Source organism: Colobus angolensis, unplaced genomic scaffold, assembly GCF_000951035.1.
Source record: "Colobus angolensis palliatus isolate OR3802 unplaced genomic scaffold, Cang.pa_1.0 Scaffold224, whole genome shotgun sequence".
NCBI lineage: Eukaryota > Metazoa > Chordata > Mammalia > Primates > Cercopithecidae > Colobus > Colobus angolensis.
Genome location: NW_012115422.1, coordinates 3625639 through 3646761, shown reverse-complemented (window position 1 = coordinate 3646761; position 21123 = coordinate 3625639). Strand labels below are relative to the sequence as shown.

General features: G+C 40.2%; 1 long non-coding RNA gene across 1 annotated transcript; it reads right to left on the bottom strand.

The window, feature by feature from the left end:
- Nucleotides 1–19289: 19289 nt before the first annotated feature.
- Nucleotides 19290–20908, bottom strand: LOC105513173. Its single transcript, XR_001001956.1, has 3 exons — nucleotides 20859–20908; nucleotides 20289–20618; nucleotides 19290–19307 (listed from the first exon to the last, which is right to left on the bottom strand). It is a non-coding gene; the product is annotated as an uncharacterized LOC105513173 (long non-coding RNA).
- Nucleotides 20909–21123: the final 215 nt, after the last annotated feature.

Here is a 21123-nt window from a genome sequence, read left to right as displayed (position 1 = left end):
TCCTTTTATGTCTCCAAAGAGACAGCATCTCCTTTGCTCATCTTGGCTATGAAATTATCTACTATCTTTTGGACTTTGTCAAATCAGAGACTGAAAAACTCGAGCAGGTCTTTTTCTCTGCACAAGGTATCAACCACATTTCATTTGCTATGCAGCACCCCTAATTAATTTTCAACAAGTATATTTTCTTTGGGTCTAGACCTCGTCATACTTTACCATCAAAATGTATTTAGTCAGCCTTATGAAGATGGGCAAAGATCTTTGAAGCCTTGTAGTAAAGAATGTACTGTTTGCTTTTGTGGAGTGGTCCTCATACTGAGATAGGATACAAGTAGTTTCCTTGATCATCTTCGGGGAAAGGGGACAGGTCTGTCTCTGGAGCTCTATGTGTGTTTTTTTCCTTTGCAGCAAAAATACTCCTCTCTCATTTGAGAGCTGATCAGTACATTCACTGCAGCCATTCCTCCCAGGGTTTCAAGATTGATCAAGCAGTACATGTCTGATGAATTAACCATGACCAGTCAGCTATTGGCTCTTTGAGGCATTTAAATTTACAAAATTTAGTAGTTAGCAGGACACAAATAACAAGAGTCCTGAGTTTTGTGGTTTGTCCATCTCCCACTTCTGGGGCTTCTTATTCTTAATCTGTAAAGCAAGGATTTGAATGTTCACCCTCACCTAACTCCTGGATTCACAAGTTTTCAGCCTCCACTTCTCCCTGTCCACACTGATATGGAGAAGGCTGAAAAAAGAAGGGAAGGAAAAGAGCAAATCCTTTGTTGATCTGAGAAGTCATCGTAAAAGTCCTGTACCTGTAGAAGAACTGCATACAACTTTTCTAAATAAAGTAAATCTAGCTTTTACATTTTATTTATTAGGACAATACAGATTCCCATCTCAGTTTCAACGGTCTGCCAAATGTCATTTTTTTCCCCTAAAATCAAAGTTCATCATTGCTTGAACATTGGAGAGCTCTAAAGGGCTTGATTTTATTGTACTTAAAAAATTTTAAGCAAATCTGTACTAACAATGTCTTGATATATTACAAAGCTATAGTTATTAAAACAGTGTGGTATTGGAGTAGGATCAGAAATGTAGATTAATCAAACAGCAGAGAGAGCTTGTAAATGGAGCCAGGTATATGTGAAAAATTTAGTTTGTGTCAGAGACAACATTGCAAACCAATGAAGAAAGGGTAGAGAATGGCTGTATACCAGAGAAAACATAAAATGAGATTTGTATCTTATATATAAACACACACTCCATACAGATTAAAGGTCTAAATGTAAATAATAGAATTCTATACCTGTGAGAAAAAAATACATAAGTATTCTTGGGGAAGGGAAAGCTTTCTTTAACAAGATACAAAAAACACATACCGTGGAGGAAAAGATACTGAAATCTGACAATAGCAGAAGTTCACCCCTTTTATGGCAAACAAAACCAAATCCTTGACCCCATTACAGACAAAGTTAAGACAATTGAGTAAGACATATGATGCTTTTGTGCTTTAATAAATAAGTGGCGAGAAAACAAAAGGGATGAGTGTTGTAAGGGACGAAAAGAGACTTAAGAGGCACAGTGACCAAATAAAACCCAGGGACATCCTTTGGATTGTAATTCAGAGAAATCCAATGTAAGAGAATGTTAGTGGGTCAGCTGGGGAAATTTGAATACTGACTGGTTATTAAGAAATTGTAACAAATTGTTAACGTTTAAGGCATAATAATGATATTGTAATTTTTAAAGATTTGTATTTTTTAGAGGAACTGTTGATGTATTTGTGATTAAAATTATACAGTGCCTGGCATTTGCTTTAATGCAGCAGGTTTGTGGGGAAGGGAGCAGGGGTGGGTGTACAGATGAAAGGATATTTGCCATATATTCTTAATTACTAAAGCCGAGGGAGGGTATGAGTGAGTTCACTATGTTATTTTAGTTTATTTTACTCTTGTTTGACATTTTCCATAATGATTTCTGTAAAATACAAGTCGTGGATTTAGAAACATGCCTGACCTATTATAAACATAAAATAAATGTTATCTGTTATTATTATATTAATTTTTTTAAAAGACAAGTGACACATTGCTGGTGGGAGTATAAATTGGTACAGACTCTACAGAGGACAATGTGGCAAAACCTATTTTTTTAAAAAAGGCACTTAGTCTTTAGTTCTCCTCTTTTTATGAATTTATCCTTCAGATATTTGTATATGTATGAAATCATATGAATTGTCACTAAATCACAACTGTTTTTATTTAAACTTTTTTTTAATTTTTGGGGTACATGGTAGGTGTATATATTTATGGGGTAGATGAGATGTTTTGATACAGGCATGCAATGCATTATAATCACATCATGGAAAATGGGGTGTCCGTCCCCTGAAGCATTCACCCTTTGTGTTACAAGCAATCCAATTATACTATTTTAGTTATTTTTAAATGTGCAATTAAATTATTATTGACTATCATCACCCTGTTGTGCTATCAAATAGTAGGACTTTTTCATTCTTTCTATTTTTTTTGTACCCACTAACTGTCCCTACCTCCCCTCCCATCCCCCCACTACCCTTCCCAGCCTCTGATAAGAAGCAAATTTTAATTACACTAAATTGGAAGTATCAATCAGCAGGAATCTAGTTGAATAAATTCTGTTCCATAAATAGAAAAAGAAGACTTTGTAGCCATTAAAATAGAAAGAAAAGAAAGAAAAAGAAACACCTCCATACAAGCTGAATGGAGCTTACAGAATAGAATGATGTCTAAAATATTTTTAAGTGAAAAAAGCAATATGCAGAATGAATCTTTTAAATTTATTTAAAACACTGTGGAGGAACATGTAGACTATTTTTTGTATATGTATAGAACTCTTTGGAAGGGTGCACCACAGCACTGTTTTTTGTCTAAGAAGGGAAACTGAATGGGGAAAGAGGAGTAGATGTGAAAGGGAGACTTTTTCACTGTGGACTTTTGTAACTCTTTAAGTTCATAGCATATGCATATATTACCAATTCAAAAATAAGAAAAGACATTTTCAGTGATTATAATATGCAAAAGGTTACTATCCAGGATACAGGTAGAACCTTTACAAACTGGTAATAAAAATACAAATAATCTAACAGAAAAATAAGCAAAGGATGTGATGAAAGAAAATTGTTATGCCAATAAACCTGCAAAAGGTAGTTACACTTATTAATAGGCATAAAAATGAGAAATAAAACCAATACTTAAACATTATTGCTTAACCATCAAATTGGAAATGAATTTAGTGTCCAAGAACTTCAAGCTTTGGCCAGGATGTGGGGGAAATGGTTCCATTATCTTCTGTTGGCGCGTAACAGTCACTTTGGGAGTCTTTTGGCGGCACTTAAGCAAACTAGAAATATATCCTAGCCCCATGGATTCCACTACTGTGTATATTTTCTACATAAATACTTGTATGTTTATACAAAGAGACAAGTATAAGAATGTTTATTGCAGCATTGTAGAAAATAGTAAGAAACTGGAAAGAACCTAAACATTCATCGATAGTGGATTGGAAATGTGATATATATGCAAGAAAGGGGAAGAACTAGATCTACATAGCTCAATATGGATAGATAATCAAAAACCCAATGTTAAGGAGAAACAAAAAGCAAGTTGTAGTAACTATCAAGAATGGTGCCACTTATTTAAATAATGAAACACTGCACATACAGAAAGCAATGCTATTTATTACTTGTAGCATACCTGAGTGTATACGATATCTATATTTTAATGGATTAGAAGGACCCACATCCAGCTCATGAAAGTGGTTTCTCTTGGGTATAGGAGGGTAGGCTGGTTAGAGGGGATTAGGTTTTGAATCTGAAACATATTATTTCTTAAAAAAAAAAACTGGAGGAAAATATGACCAGATGTTAACAGTTGTTAACTCTGGGAAATATGAATGGGAGAGTTTAACTTTTCTGTATCTTTTAAATTTTTCAAGAAAAGGAAGAGGGAGTGGGAGAAAATTTGTTTCAGAGGAAAAGAATAAGATAAATTTCTTTTTGAACCCTGAAGGACAAAAGCAATATGCACCCCACTTATGACAGGAAGAAATCCTGAGGTCGGGCTTTGCTTCCTCTGGAGGAAACTTTCGCTGATGACAGCCTGTTTCCTTCTTGTCTCCTCTCCCCAGCCTCCCCATAGACAGCAAAAGCACTCTTAGGAAGGCAGTATTTTCTTTTTTAGATTTTACAACTTTATTTTTTTAATTTTTATTTTTTAACTTTTAGGTTTGGGGGTACATGTGCAGGTGTGTTTTATAGGTAAACTCGTGTCACAGGGGTTTGTTGTACAGATTATTTCATCACCCAGATATTAAGCCCAGCACCCAATAGTTATTTTTTCTGTTCCTCTCCCTCCTCCCACTCTCCACCCTTAAGTAGACCCCAGTGTCTGTTGTTTCCTTCTTTGTGTTCATAAGTTCTCATCATTTAGCTCCCACTTATAAGTGAGAACATGTAGTATTTGGTTTTCTGTTCCTGCATTAGTTTGCTAAGTATGATAGCCTCTAGCTCCATCCATGTTCCTACAAAAGACATGATCTTGTTCTTTTTTATGACTGCATAGTATTCCATGGTATGTATGTACCCCATTTTCTTTATCCAATCTGTCATTTGTGGGCATTTAGGTTGATTCCATGTCTTTGCCAGATAGCCACTTTCAATACTAGGGAGATTAGGACCCTATCTGCCCATATGTGATTGCATTTGAGAACAAAGCATTTCCATGACCATAATTTGTAGGTTTTAAATTCTGTAGTGTCTGTGTATATGTTATTACTCCTGGAAAACTTTCTGTGTGATGGGGAATAAATAATAAAAGTGCATTAAGATGTGGAACTTAAATTCCAAAGATTAACTGCATTTTAAAAGAGAAGTTCTGAGGGAGTGAGCAGTCCTCCCACGTTTTTCCAAAAGCAAACACTGATCAAGATTTTTCAGAAAAAAATATGTTCAGAAATTCTTCAGAAAAGAAAAATTTTGGACAATGTGGTAACTTGATCAGTAAACATATTTGGTGAGTAAAAGGCCTACTTCCATGGGCCCCTTCTACTGTATCTAAGAAAAAGGCTGCTTTAGAGCAATAAGTAGATGTCACCCCCAACTCGTGCAATGCATGGTCGGTGGGCCGTGGGAACAACTTCAGTGTTAGGGTAGAATGGCCACTGTCTGGGCCTGTCGCTAACACTGCACTTGAGCACAGGTGTGGACAACAAGAGCACAGAGCAGGCCAGTGAGCACCAGGTAGTACCTCTTTTACATTTTGCTACAATATCAGCAGCTTATGGCATTGTCTTAAGGCTGCTACCAAACTCTGCTGTCATTCCCTCGCTGACAGTGGTAGAATGGTGCATCTGTTCAGTATTTAGAAATGAGACAGGCTTGTTTTAACACCACTGTTTCTGCAAAAGAAAGGAACGAGATTGGAGGGTGTAGTCATCAATTGGCAGAATCAATTAAGAATAACAACAGCACAGTGTGCGTCATTTGGGAGCGGTAAAGCGTGGCATGAGGTGCTGGAATTCATTGGGAAGTGCTAGCCCAGCTCTTCCTCCCTTAGTTTGGACAACATCCGGTCTCATTTCCATGGCTTCTGCATACCCAGTTGAAGGGAAGCTCATCCCTGCTTCCCAACCACTTAACCTCTTATGATGCCTGATAGTAAAACATAGTGTGTTAGCAACTATAGGGATTCCTACTTGTAGAGATAAGTCTTAGATTCTTATTTAAGCTTTGATTTATTGTCTTTGGTTGTTTTGGGTAGAGGGATGGCTGATTTTTAACAAGAAGATAAACTTACAGATGGAAATTCTTGTAAGTCATAAATACCACTAACTTGCCTGTTGCAGGGAAGTTCAAATAAAGACACTGGGACTTAGCAGCAGCTGAAATGTTTTCCTTTTTTTCCCATTGGCAAAAAAAAAAAAAAAAAAAAAAAAAATGCCTTGCCATTGGTGGTTTGGCGCCAGGGCCTAATCTGTGCCTGCATACATAAGCCATTCAGAGGTCCTATTGCGTAGAAAGGAGACAGAGGATGACAAATTGGTCTACACCAGTTGACCTCCAAAGTGAAGGGATAACTTTACCCAGCAATCTCTGGAGGTTTCTTTTTCTGTTTTATTTAGCGTAAACACTATTCTTCTCCAGTACTCCCTATTTCTCCTAGCAGACTCCAAGGATTAATTCTGGGTCACTTGCTAAACTCACCACCTCTGCTCTGCTCCCAAATTGCTTCTATCTTTTTCCTTAGCCTTATGCAAATCCTGGAAGAGATCAATTCTGAGGGCTGGGGTGTATCTGGATCACCTTTGAAATCTACCACTGCATGGAGCACAGCACTTACCACCTAGTAGGTAAGCAATAAATGCTTGCTTGCCAATTGATTTATTCAGTAGACTCAGTGCTGTGTGCACATTAAACACCTGGGGAGCTTTAAACAAGAAACGAGCAAACCAACAAATGCTGCCTCAGCCTAGAGACCAACACAATCCTGATCTTGGGATGTGGGATCCCAGCACTGGGAAGTTTGTAAAGCACCACAGGTGATACTAGTGCATGGGGAAGATTGAGAACTGCTGGATTCATTCATCTGTTGCTTTACTTGGCTGCAGTTGTTTGTGTCCAAGTTTGGAAGAAACATATTTGAATCCTTTTGAGGAATTCCAATCCCTGACAAGATGCCAGTGCTATTTTATAGCAAGAGTAGAAGAGAAAGGCTATACTATGTGGTCCTGGGCAAGTTATTTAAATTCTCTCTGCCTCAGTTTTCTCAACCGTAAGATGGGAAGAATAATAGTAACTACCTCTGGAGGCTGTTGTAAAAGTTAAATGGTTTGATTTATGTAAAGCTCTTAGAACAGTACCTGGTAGATAAGTGTGTGATAAATAAAATCCAATATGAAGAAGAGGATAATCTATTTGTTGTCATTATTGTTGTTCTTTGCTTCAGTTAATGACTCCAGCTTCCTCCCAGACTAAGGTCCCAGGAGACTTCCCAGCCTCTCCTTTGTCCCTTCCATCTCATCCCTGGTCAAGTCCTGCTCCTCTGACCCTGCACTATCTGGAATCTGCCCCTTCCTTTTCATGCCCCTGGCCCTAATTTTAATCCTCACTCTGATTATCTCTCTCCTGGATTATGGCAGCCACACCAACTGTTTTGACTGTCAGCCACCCCTAGATGGCTCCCAAATTGCCTTAAAGTCAAGCTCTAAGCTTGGAGCTGCCAAGCTCAAAGCTCAACTTATATCCTTATTGCTGTGAAAATTCAAACCCAAATTGTGCGATTTTGACAGTTTAGTTACTTTCTCTAAGCGTCGGTTTCTTCATCTTTTTTTGTTTTCTTTTTTGAGACAGAGTCTTGCTCTGACACCCAGGCTGGAGTGCAGTGGCGCTATCTCGGCTCACTGCAACCTCACCTTCCCGGTTCAAGCGATTCTCCTGCCTCAGTCTCCCCAGTAGCTGGGATCATAGGTGCACACCAACACGCCCGGCTAATTTGTGTATTTTTAGTAGAGATGGGGTTCCTCCATGTTGGCCAGGCTGGTTCCGAACTCCTGGCCTCAAGTGATCCGCCTGCATCAGCCTCCCAAAGTGCTGGGATTACAGGCAGGAGCCACAGTGCCCTGCCAGTTTCTTGATCTTTAAATGGGGATCATCTAATAACAGTTTCTCCTCAATAGGGTTATGGGAATAAAGGAATTCTTGTACATAAAGCATCTAGAAACCTTCATGGCACACAATAGGGCTCAATACAAGTTGTTGTTGTTATTATTCGAAACTTGATTGCTAGCAACTCCTCTCCAGCCATCCTGGGTACTGACCACATGGAGGGTCCCTGCTGTTTCCAGACACTCTGTGCCTTTTTGGATTTGGGTCTCTACTCACATGGTCTTTACTCTTGGGATGCCTGCCACTCCTCTCCAGGTGTCTGAATCTTAACAGTCTTAAAGGGCCAAACCTCAAATGCCAATTTCTTCTAGAAGACTTACCTGGAAGTCAATTACTCCTTTGACTTCCTACAGAATTCACTTCTTTTAAGGCAGGGGCTCTCCAACTTTAGCGTTCGTCAGATTCACCTGGCGGGCTTGTTAAACCACTGACTCCTTAGCCGATCCTGGAGAACATAATTCAGTAAGTCCAGGGTAGGACCCCAAAATTTGCATTTCTAATGAGTTACCAGGTGATGCTGATCTGCTGGTCCATACTTAAGTAGCTCGGTTTTAGGGCCACTCACGGAACACCTTCCAACTTCTATGGCTACTTGAATACAAATCTCTTCTCTGAGAAGACTGTAAGTTCTTCCCTAGAAGGGCCAAAATCTACTTTCCCTTGTATCTGGTAGAAGGAGGTGGGCCTTGAGGCTGGGCCTTGAAGGCTGGTTGGGATTTGAATCCACTAACATAAGGCAAGAGCCTGCAAACGGGGAGCTCAGGAACAGGAACAGAGAGCTGCACGGTTGTGGGATGGTAAATGGTTAGGATATTAAGGTGCAATGGAAAATGGGGCTAGAAAGCTGTGTGCCGCATATCCAATATGATATGGGAGTTTTGAGAGGGGAGTGTGGAACCTTGAAAAGCAGGCAGAGGAGTGCACATTTGATCCCATAACCTGCAAAGCACAAGGGCTGAACTGCAAGGTCTCCTCATGATGGTTCCTTCCGTAAGCTGCTGTGGAGTTTGGGCTCTCTTTGCATTTTCAGCAAGGCACACTTCCTAGATGTGCAGGACATGTTTCTGTTCTACCTCCAAAAGTCTGTCATTCTTTGAATTACTGTTGCCTACGAAAACTTGGACAGAGGTGAGGCTCAGGCCCCACACTGCTCCTGTGTGCCCGAGCCAAACCAGAGCCTTGAGGTAGTTGGAATTGGTGCCTCCTCCCCACAAATTCTGGGCTCTTCCTTCCCTTAAAATCACTTTTGCTGGTTTGGAAGTTGCTTGACCAAGAAGCTAGAAATATCATTGCTTCTAGAAAATGGATTCTTCACCCATTTTCAGAACAAGCTGGGTTTAAGGGGATGATCACAAGAGGGAAAGAAGGAAGTGGCCACCTGGAAGCAATAGCTCTGGGTTCAGTATGAAGCCAGTGGTTTTATTCTGTGGGTTTTCTGCTATGCCTGCCTCCCAGGTACAGATGAGGTTAAATAATTAATGTATGTGAATGTACTTTGTAAGCTCTAAAGCATTGCAGGAATATAATTAATTATGTTTATAATTACAGGTAATGTAATTATAATTACTTTGTGGGTGGAAGCAGAATATATATATCTCATGCCTGTTCTATAGTAGGATACCCTTGGTGGATATCCTTGGTTAGATCATCAATTTGTATATTTGAGCTTGACTCACTTTCTCTGACTTTATTTTCAACGTTGAGACATATATGAGACTTTGGCCCAAGGCCCTTTTTTTTTTTTTTTTTTTTTTTGAGACGGAGTCTCGCTCTGTCGCCTGGGCTGGAGTGCAGTGGCCGGATCTCAGCTCACTGCAAGCTCCGCCTCCCGGGTTTACGCCATTCTCCTGCCTCAGCCTCCCGAGTAGCTGGGACTACAGGCGCCCGCTACCGCGCCCGGCTAGTTTTTTGTATTTTTTTAGTAGAGACGGGGTTTCACCGTGTTAGCCAGGATGGTCTCGATCTCCTGACCTCGTGATCCGCCCGTCTCGGCCTCCCAAAGTGCTGGGATTACAGGCTTGAGCCACCGCGCCCGGCCTTTTTTTTTTTTTTTAAATAGGGTAAAAATGCATAGAGTGAGGCTGGGAAATTCAACACTCCGATAGTAATATTATCTGCCACTTATCTATCATGTAGATAAAGTTAAGGCAATTTAGTTAACTTGCCTATATACAGCAATAATACTTGCAGGGATCCTATAGTTAAACACAAAAATATGATATACATATAACAGTTTCTATAAGTGATTTATATCTACATGTTACTCAGAGTTCTTTCTAGAAATTCACTAGACCCTACTACATTCTCAAATGATCATGTAATTACTAAATCAGAAATTTGTTCTATATTTCAGGCAATACTCATTAATACTAAGCTAAAAATTTAATGTACCATTTGCTTGTTTAGCAAAACTAATAAGCTTAATAGAAGTGCTGGGTAGTTATTTCCTTCAACATGCTTAATCTTAAAAAGTGATTGTATATGGGTCCATGTTCTGGAGCAAGAGTTGAGGTGTATTTGTACTTGAGGGAAACATTTCTCCCTGGAGTCTCCCTCCTTGAAACTGTCAGATTCTGCCTGAGAAGCTAAACGTCGCATTTCTTCAGCGTCTCTGACCTTCTACCGTTGTTCCTATGCACTGTTAATTGTTGTTAATTTCTAACACATCATTAATTATTTGCCATTAAAGATGTGGGAGACGGAAATGCCCTTCACTCATGGGTGGTCACACGAATTAACCATTAATAATTACAAAATGTGTTACTTTAAATGTGAAAAGTGAATTTGAGCCATTTGCATGAAAGTTGCTGTGTTTCTGTGGCTGTGCTGTGACACATTGGGAGCGTGGGTGGGGATACCATGAGTGATCCCGTCATGGCTGAGGAAGAAGCCATCTCCTCTTGCTTCCTTAATGACTGTCACATTTGGCCTCTGGAGCATGATGTACTTTTCAGGGAAATTTTCTATTTACAACTTTCTCCTCCTTTGTACAAGAAGCCTAAAGTGGAACAGTTTTCTCTGATGTCACAGCCCCAAGTCGGTCACACAATTAGTACTTATCGTGGAGTTCCTGACTCCCACTCCTATTCGGCCCATCAGACCATGCCAGGAGGTAAGCGCTGGCAGGTGGAGAGGTCCACTCCCACCTCAGGCTTGCAAAGTCATGAAGCCAAGGCCGTTACGCTGACATTGAGCTCTCAGTCTTTAAAAAAGTAAGTGCCTGGATTGCCATTTAGTATTGAGATTTTAATGTAGTGCCTATCTTTAAAACATAGGCAGAAAATTCTTCCCACAAGTTTATCAGAGTGCTGAGAATTAAGAATTATATTGGAAAAGAAGCATCAGATATGGTCTCTAGGTTTCACCAATGAGAAGAAACTGTTAGGATATAGACAAGAGATTTGGGGAAAGTGTATGAAATATTATTTTGTGAGTGTAGATTTCAACCGTGAAATCAAGACAGCTTAGATTCCATAGCTAAAAGTTAGATTCATTACAAGGAGACTAGTTTGAACTTAAGGAGTCGATGATGATTCCCTCTAGCTGAACCCCTTGTTTTGCTATTAAGAAAATGGAGATCCAGAGATGATCAAAAGACTCCTTAAGCTGTGAATGTGGGAAATAAGAAAACTGTGTCGCTTAAGTGGCTTTAATGGTTTCATATTATGATTCCATTCTTCATCTGAACTGTGATTTCAAGAACAAGGGCAACCTCTTTTTTTTCTTCCCCCTTTCCCCTCCTCTTTTTGTTCTTCTGTGCTAGACTAATAGAGAGATCACAGGGGACGATGTTCTGCTTGCTGGAATAGACTGAACTATACCAGGTAGCTTGGGGCATCTAATGACATCATGGGTGAAAGGCCAGGTTGGAAGTCTAAACAACAGCCTGCTTTCAAGAAATCACTTAGCCTTCAGGTCCCCCATTCCTTCTCATCTGTAAAATGAGGCACTTAGAGTTTAACTCTTAAGGTTTTAACTCTCAAGACAGTTGGATTCTAAGATCTAAATTCCTCTGAACTGTCTTCTATTGTTTTAACCATTTTTTGAAAACTGCTACACAGTAGCCTACAGTCAACATATTTCACATTTTATTTATTCCCTCTTCTATTAATGGATATTTAGGTTGTTGGGAAGCTTTTTTTCAACTTAGAAGTAATGCTGCAATAAACATTTTTGTACAAAGCTTTTTATGTATACATGTAAAAATTTCTCCAATGTTTCAGTTTTACCAAATGATGCCAAATCAACCTCCAGAAACAATTTACTAAGCTTTACTTCACTTATCTCTACTCCCATAAACCATTATGGGGAGTTTGCCACCTTCCCACATCTAAAACTGGTGGACAGGACCCAGGTCCTTATTTTTGGGGACCTACGCCCACCAACATCTCTGTTTCCATTGCTTCCTTCCAAATATCCACTTCCGTCAATCCTGCGAATCTTCTCTTTGGTAAGAGGTAGAAGGGAAAGCCTACCTTAAATTCACATTATTTTTTCCCAAATCTTTTGCCTCTGCCTTAAGTCTTCACATCCCTGAGGGGCTCGACTTTGGAAACATGCAAGTCAGGAAAAGAATTCTTCTCTTTAATACTGTCTTATTCCTTCCTTGAGTTAAATAGCAGAGACATGTTCAGCTTCTTGCATGGGGAAGGAGGAAGGTAAAAAGGGAAAAAAGAAATGAGAAAAAAAAATCAGGTAATATTTAAACGTTTTTATTCTTCAACATAATGAATTTTTCAAATTGATTTTATTTAAAATAGTAAAATTGTATGAAATATGAACTACCTGGGCAATCTAGCTCTTGAGGCCATTGTTCCTATAACACTCATGATTTCTGCCTTGGATTATGGGTATTTCATTATTTGTGTGTTTTATATTTCCTATAGAAAGGCAACGATCTAGAATTAAGTAGACTAGATAAATCCCCAGGCAGGGAGAGGATAAGAAGAATTCAATAAACATTTTGAAGGGAAAAAGTTCGAATGAAGGGAAAGGTAGGGAAGAAAAGCTCATGATTTTGAGGAGTGAAGCCTGGGAAACAAGAAAGATGCTTATTCCTTTGATAAGGAATGGAAGGGGACTGTAGCTTGGGGTGACTGGTGGAAGATGATAGATATGAATTTGCATGTATAGTGCGTTCATCTCCAAGAGATGTTCATGCCAGGAGATGTTCCTTTCCTTTAAAACTGCAGCCAGGATGGACCAATACTTTTGTTGTGTTTCCACATATCCACAAGGATACATGCCAGCATGCAGTTACCTTTTTTCAGCCTAAAGGTTGTAGTCATCCTCCTTCAGCCTACTGTGTGGCAGCTTTCTTCTTGTTTGGTGCTTTCCATTCTCATCTCAAGTCCTGGACATCTGAGCTGTGCATAGGATGCACGCGTGCACACACACAAACCCACAGACTAGAGACCCTGAATGCATGCTTTCTCCCAGTGGAAAGGCAAACTTCCTTCTGAATTCTTAGAATCTGCCTTTTATTAACTTACCTGTGAGCAACCTTGAATGAGGAACAGCCTTACTAGAGAATGTTTGTTAATCTCAGAAAAAGTGAATTACTTCATCACCAGGGGAATATTCTACTGGAGCTTCCCAGTTGGTATCAGCAGAATGACTCACAACTCTTCCTTTTTATCCTTATGGATAAAACATTGGTATTTCTCGTTCCATTCAAGGTTTTGAAAAAATAAATTATTCAGTTCCCCTACTTTCCTCTCCCACCACATCAAGGCTATAGACACCTCGGTGCTGATTGCACTCCTAGTTCTTCCTATCCAGAGGCAAACAAAACAAGGGCATTGCTAACTAGTTTATTTGAAACACTTTCTTCAACAGACGACTCTGAGTTATCAGTGGTGTCCTGTTTTTAGGACAAAGAATTATTGCTCTGACCTCATAGTTGCTCTTTGTAAGGACTCAGGTTTAAAGGTTATGAAGAGCTATTCAAACTCATTTATTTCTAGTTCCCTTCTCATTTGTTGTTCTGCCTTTCAACGTGCAGTGGAATGCCCATTCACAGTCATAGGCCGTTTAAAGTAATATATGCTTCCAAGATTATAAAATGGAAATTTATTCCTTTATTTACCCTCTCAATCAACCTTTCTTGAGCACCTTAGTATGCTATGCACATACACAAAAAGGTGCTGAGGGTCAAAGACATCCTGAGAGATGCCTTCTGGAGTGGAACCGAACAACAAGCAGTTGGTTATAGTGAACCTGAAACAAATTGCCCAGCATTTCTATTGTTTCGTTTTCTCTACTTTTCTCTTATAGACTTATTTTTCATTTTTCTCTTGTTCTTTTTCTCCTTTTTCTGTATTTTTCCTCTTTTTCATTGTTACATGATGCCATATTTTCGAAAGGCCAACATTGTCTTCTCCTGTTTCCCTCATTCCACAGTAGCAATATTTATCAATGGCTAAAAGACAACTACTTTGTCCAATCCAAGGTCACTGTGGTAATTTTAGGCATCTGAGAGTATACCAAAAGGATGGAAAATATACAAATCATTTAATAAGCTATTGGAAAGGGAATATGGGTTTATGACTTAGAAAGAAGGGCTGTATTTTCTGAACAAAAGGTTAGTTCCTTGATTAGTCAGGATTTGGCTGCATTTTGTTGTGGTAATGAACAGTCTCCAAACATCAGTGACTTAATCCAGCAAAAGTTTATTCTCACTGATTCTGCATGTTCAACATGGACCTGTGGAGGACTCAGCTCCACTAAGTCATTCAGGAATCTAGGCTATTGGGAACTCTGTCATCTCAACACATGCTTCCAAGATCACTTCTGCAGGGAAGGAGAGAGCTGGAGGGTATTACATTGACAATCAAATGCTTTGGCTTAGAAGTGAAACATAGTAACTCTTTACAACAACAGACAAATTACATGGCCTGTCCAACTGCAAAGGAGCCCAGCAGTGCAGCCTTTATATACCTGGAAGGAGAGGGTGCTGGACTCTTTGTGACACTAGTAGTGACCACCACAGCACTCAGGATGATCAAGTTTGAAATGAAGACTATAGAAAACTCCAAGTGTCCAGTTGATGTGCTTGAAGGACAAGTGTAGAAGTGGCTGACCTGTGATTTGCAGCAACTGGCCTCTCACACCTAGCCCTTCCAGTGGCTATTTTGCGAGGGTGTCTCTGGTTCTACAAACCCCTTGCAACCTCAGGATAATCTTTTCTGTGGTTTCTTGTTCATGAAGGCAGTATTTTAAAATAAACTCATGCATGTCCTTTTATCCAATAAAATGTCAATCTTAAATTACTAAGATAATTCATCCCTAAGTTGAAATATTCCTTTTAATTTACTTTTTTAATTAAGGGAGGTGTGTGGTGTGTGAGACTTGGACCATTAGGAGGCTTCAGTGTTCTGAGTCAATACTGGGAGGCCATCCGTCGCCTGTGACAGTGTGTTGGAGCGAGGCTGCCAGTAAGCCAGGGTGTCAAGGATGACAGCACAGCTCCATATATTGTGGCCACCAACCTGAATTCATAGCCAAGTGCATCCCCTCCCTCAAACACATGCTTTCAAAGTGAAATTAACTTTATGGGGTGTGCAATAAGGTTTTTTCTTTGGATGGTTTTATATAATGTCCCTGAAGTTTTTAGACAAGTGACTTTTGCACAGCTATAAACTAGAGTTAGCATACACTTCTGGACTTCCTGGAACTTCAGAACTCAAGATCGAAGGGTCACTCATCTAAGAGTGGGTACATGCTTATGACTGATCCCTTAGGGCCTAGTCTAAAAGAGGAAAAAGCTAACAAAATCAGCCTGACACAGTGCCAGTTAAGAACTGAGATTTCAAATCCAGACCAGTTCTGAGTTTGGATCTTGACAATCCACTTAAGAGCCTGTGTGACCTTGGGCAAGTTATAGAACATCTTTAATCTTTAATTTCCCATAGATGAGGATTAAAATAGTATTTGTCTCGTATGCCTGCGAGAATTAAAGGAAGCGATAATACTTAGCATAGTGCCTGGCTCATGTAGGTGGTCAGAAAACATTAACTGTTACTAGTAACTGCCGTCCTTAATATTGTTCAGGGTAGCAAGCATGTAGAGAGTGCGCCACAAGCAAAGCACTGTGCTAGACACAGCAAAGTGTGTGTGTATGAGAGAATTAGGATGTAAAAGTATAGCAGAGCAAGAAGAAGCAGGATAGGAAAAACACAAAGATAGCTAAACATAGATAACTAAAATGAAACGGGTAACATTTATTTGTGGACATACTCTGTAAAAGGCACCGCATAGATAGATCTTTACATAACTGATCTCATTTAATGTTCACACAACCCTATGGTAGGCATTATTATCTTCATTTTATATTTGAAGAAAATAAGCCTTAGGTCAATTAACCTGCAGTGGCTAACACATGGAGCTAGGGAAGTGGAGGGAGGATCGGGCTGTGTGGTTCAGCTTGACTGGAGCACAGGAGAGGACTGGCTGCATGGTATGTTTCCAGGTGTTCCAGGGAGGCCTTGGTTACCAGCTCAGGGGGTCATTGCCCATACAGAGTCCAAGACCATCTGTAATTTTGGCCACACAGTCCTTAATGATGTGCTATTTGACGAAGAAATAGGAGACTACCTTGAGGCGGTCACCATGTCTTTGAGATATTGGAAGACTAAAAAATATATTCAGGATATGCTGAAGCACGGCTTCAAATCACGCAGCAAATCTACGACGTGCCAGGAAATGGCAGCCAATGGCAAACCAGCCCTGTCTGGGACCACTGGTGAAAATGTCATGGTGATCCACGGTTGACCACTGGATGAATTCTTGCTGGGTGTGATAACACCGCCTGGGGATAATGGTTGAAACACAAACCAGCCCCTCCTCATCCTTGCACCTCCACAACCTAGAGAAGATTTGAGGATGTGCATTTGTCTTTCCAGCACTATAAAGCTAAGACCACCACCAATACCATAGATCCTGTTCCCACTAATAGGCTTTATTATGAGTTCCAAGAAAACATAAAGTATAAGGAAACTTGAAAACTTCCAGGTCCTTCTAGACTTTTGCCCCATTAACACTTTGGGGGAAAAAGCAATCTCCATGTACAATCTCCATTAAAATAACCTTGAGGGCTTATCTGAAATTAGCACCTTCACAGTTTTTGTTCTGACTCTTGGTTTAGTTTACCTACTGTGCCTTGATCTTATACTTGATATGCCCCTCTAATCAGATAAAATAGTTGAAACATTTCTGGACTGTAGACCAACCTTAATGTTATTCAAAAATAGGAGTTAGGCTTGGGGCTCAGATTTTTACGTTTTTTATTTGTGTATGATTTAGTGTTCATCCTGCACTAGACACTAAAATGCATTGTTTAATTATCTGAGCCCAACACACCATTTTATAATTCATTAGTCAGTTGCTCTTTGCAAAAGCTTATTTCTTATGAAACAAAAGTGGGACTCATGCAACTGGACTATTTATCTCTCTTTAGGGGTTGGGGGTTAATATCTGATAGCTCATAACATCTTTATTATAATGCATTTATAATGATTTACTGGAATCATTCTATGGCTAAGTATCTAATGTCAAAGCCGGGATCTGGCATGAAATAAAATGCTGTATCCTTGGGTAGCTCTAGGGAAAAAAAGGCCCCAGCCAATATTTTCTGTGTAATTCTACAAACTGTAATAAGGGTAGGGGTAATTGCCTTAATGTCAATTAAGCTATTAATAATGCTCATCTTGTCATTCCTAAATATAGCAGTGTCTCAATCATACATTACTATCCCCTGTTAAGGCTACACAGAAATGAGATCACAGCCTCTGTGGATCAAGAAGTCTGTCTAGCAGCCATTCTTATCTCCTTTACATAAGGGAAGGTTTGGGGGTTTATTTGGTTTTAATGAAAAACTTCTACTTAGACACACATATTATTTGTGAAGACAAGCTCTGGTGTTTCTTGTGAGCAGGACAAATTCCGTTTTAAAAGCGAAACTGTTCCCTGTTCCTATTCTGCTCCTGATGACTAGGAAAGGTGGTCCTGATCAGGACTCCTGTTCCAGGGTCCTGATAAGGTCTGAGGACCAGACAGTTCAGTAGCAATCATACATGCATTTTAGCAAAGTGTGTGGGAACTAACAAAGTTAGGGAGCACTCGTTCAAGCCACACATGGTGCTGCGTTGTGTGCATGTTGTTCCCAGGCCACGCGGATGCACGCAAGTTCCTCAGGGACAGAGGAACAACAGGACAAAGAAAGTGAGGCTGAGACACTGTCACTGAGACGAGAGGCCAGTGTTTCATCAGCAAATTTCAGCAAAGTCAAGGGTAAAGTCATATTTGGAAGAGGGCACAAGAGAAGATGAGCTATGGGATTTTGGCAAATAGGGAGAATATCGCCAAATCTCCCCAGTTGACTCTAAATTAGGACCACTTATCGTACAGTGAAGAAACGGGACAAGACCCTTCTTTACTTGGCACTTACCGTTCTCCTGGGCCATGAGATTCTGAGCAGCCACTTCCTTCCGCCCCCCTCCTTGTTGCCCTGTCTTGAAGTGAACTTCTACTTGATGATATTTAGAGCTCATTAATTTGTCCCAAGGAAGCTTATTGTATGGCAGTTTAATGACAGAAACCTGTTTTAATGCAAATGGACATGTAATCCCACTAAGCCACTCTGAGGGTGTAAATTTAAAACAATTGCTAGGAACTGACACTGGAATTTAATAAGATGGAGGGCTAGTTCCTAGATCCCGGTACGCCCAGGGGACCCTGCTTGGACACCCAGCCCTGGCGGTTTTAGAGCAGCCCTCAGTTACCATGGCAATTAAAAATGTCAGGGAGCTTACTGGAGCTCCTTTCAGGTGGTGGGGATATGAGCCCTGGAGAAGTGGGGGAACACAGGGAAGGAAGAAGTTTTAGCACAGAGAGGAAATGAAGGGTGAGTGGGTGTCTTCTGCTCATTACTCCTCAGGGCACAAGGTTGGACAAGGTATGACTGAGACCCCAGGAGGCGGCTTTCTATCCTGGCTTAGTATAAATGCTTGATCCAGGCAAACTCCCACACACAGAGCACAAAGCCTTGCCCAGGACCCCACTTCTCCCAGCAGGTAAAGGGGGAAGCCTGCTTCTGAGGGGTTGGTTGGAAATGAGGTGGAGGCGGGAACTGTGTTTGAATATTTGCTAGATTATAATGTGTTGGGTACTACATCATTCTCCAGAGGGCCCTGAATAAGGTTATTATGGGTGAAGTCATTTTTGTAATAAAGTTGGCTGTAACTCTGGGTCATAAATCACAGGTTCTGGTACTAAAAAAATTACTAAACATGCCTCTGTTACCACAACTGTCCTCCTTTTAAATACTTTGATTTTACTACAAATCTCCCATTGACTGAGCTGGGGGAAATATACACAATGAGCAAACGATTCCTTCCGTCCCCGGCAGCAGCCCTGCCGGCATCGAGGCCTCCTGGAATGATTTCCTGAGGTGTGATGTTATTTATGGCGTGCTTTCTCTATCAAAAAGGCAAACAGCATCCCAAGTGACCTCGGAGTATTTGCATCATTGCTTCTCTTGCTAATTGATTCATCCCCTGGCAGGGCCTGAGACACGGGCTGTTGGCTGGACACTCGCTCCCAGCTGCATATCCTGTGGATTTAAGGTGCATAAGAAGCAAAGATGTTAATAAAATCGTTAAATGTCAAAACTGCAAAACCCACACCCATTCAGAGTTCATCAGCTCTTCTGGAATGATCTGTAAAATACCATCTCCTCCCCTTGTCCTTTTCTCAGTCTAAACTTCATAACCTTCGTTAAGTAAGGAGATTAAGAACTGTTATTAACAACACTGATTGTTTAATTTCTTTCATAACTTCTTCCTTTCAAATGAGAGTCCAGTATAGAATGAAAAGGAATGTTATCATATGAAGTGCATTTCAGACGTAATAAAGCAGAAAGGAGAGGGTGGCCCCAGTGGCAGTTGTAAGAGGGACGAAGTGTGGATCTCTATAGCTCAGTGGCTGCAAAGCAGAAAATGAAGATTGTAAAAACGTCACATAAAGAAAAAATGCACAGTGGATTCGTTTTGTGATGCCCATAATTCAGTAATGCCTTTAAGTAGCTAGAAGAAATATAATAAATGTTTTTCCACAACATTGATCATACTGTATCAGAGGAAATATTAGTGTGCAGGGAGCCATGATTATACTGGTAGTAATTCTCGGTGCAGAAAACTAGTAGAAGATAGGACCCTTTATAGGCCGAACTTTTATTGGCTGCAGTTATTTACCTTTAAGAATATGCCTAATACATTGTCCTATAGCTAAATATTTTTGTGAAAATTCAAACCAGCACTATCTGTAAATCAGAAGTCCTGCCACCATTTTATAGGATTTATATATATTTTTCCCTGCAGATGCTCTCATATGTTCCAGAATACAAAAACCAGCCAATTGACCATGTAAAAATTCTAGAAGGCCTGTAAAACAGATTCTTCTTCTGTATTCTGAACCTGGATAGGAGCAGACAGGTTTATGGCATGTGATTCCATCCAAATGCCACCTGTATATATAACATCTCTCTAAAGAAATTAAATGGATTATTAGATTATATACCATAGTAAAACTATACTTGGAGCTGCAGGCCAGGAGAAGATATGCACGTTGTGCAACTGCTTAATTTTTTTTTTTTTTTTTGTCTTGAAACACTGAAGAAAGCTTTGCAAAACAGGCTTTTTCTAAATGTAGGGAGGAAAGAATGGAACTGATTCTTCATGCCAGCCTCTTGCTCCTCAGACTGGCAGGAGCTGGTAATGCGGTGGCTGTGGCAGTGTCGGTGCAGAAGGCCCTGCATGCTGACGGGAAGTTTCACCTTCCCTCTAGATGGGCTTCAGCTCAACTTCAGAAATCATCCAGCCAGAGTTCCAGGGAGCACAAGATAACAGTTAGCCCAGCCAGACTCCTGCAGAATTAAAGGGAGAGGTGAGACCCGGGCATGCTAATCTTCCATATATCCCAATAAAGTCCTGCTGTGAAAATGACTAAGAGAAGCAAGAAGCCAGAGCAATCTCCGAGGGAAGGTACTCCGAGAGCAGTGTGTATAGGAGGGCGGCATTCTTTGACTTTAGTATCTGCATAAGCCAGCTTGCAGTTCAAAGTCCTTGTAAAAGCAAACCAACCTGGTTAAAGGCTGCCGAATCACCTGCTCTGTCTCAATGCACCTCTCCCCTAACTCTCACTGACACAAATGGGAATCATTTCTCAGAGTGAAAGGAGGCTATTCCTTTCTCTTTGTCCTAGGGCTCTTTGCTTAATGCAAATAACAGGTCTCATGCACACATGCTCTACCAATCCAACACATTTTCTGTGTGTGTGCGTGTGTATGTGTGTGTGTGTGTTTATGGAGTTACATATCGATTTTAGTACCTTCTGTTGGAGTTGATGTTTTGTTTGTTTTGTTGGTTTTT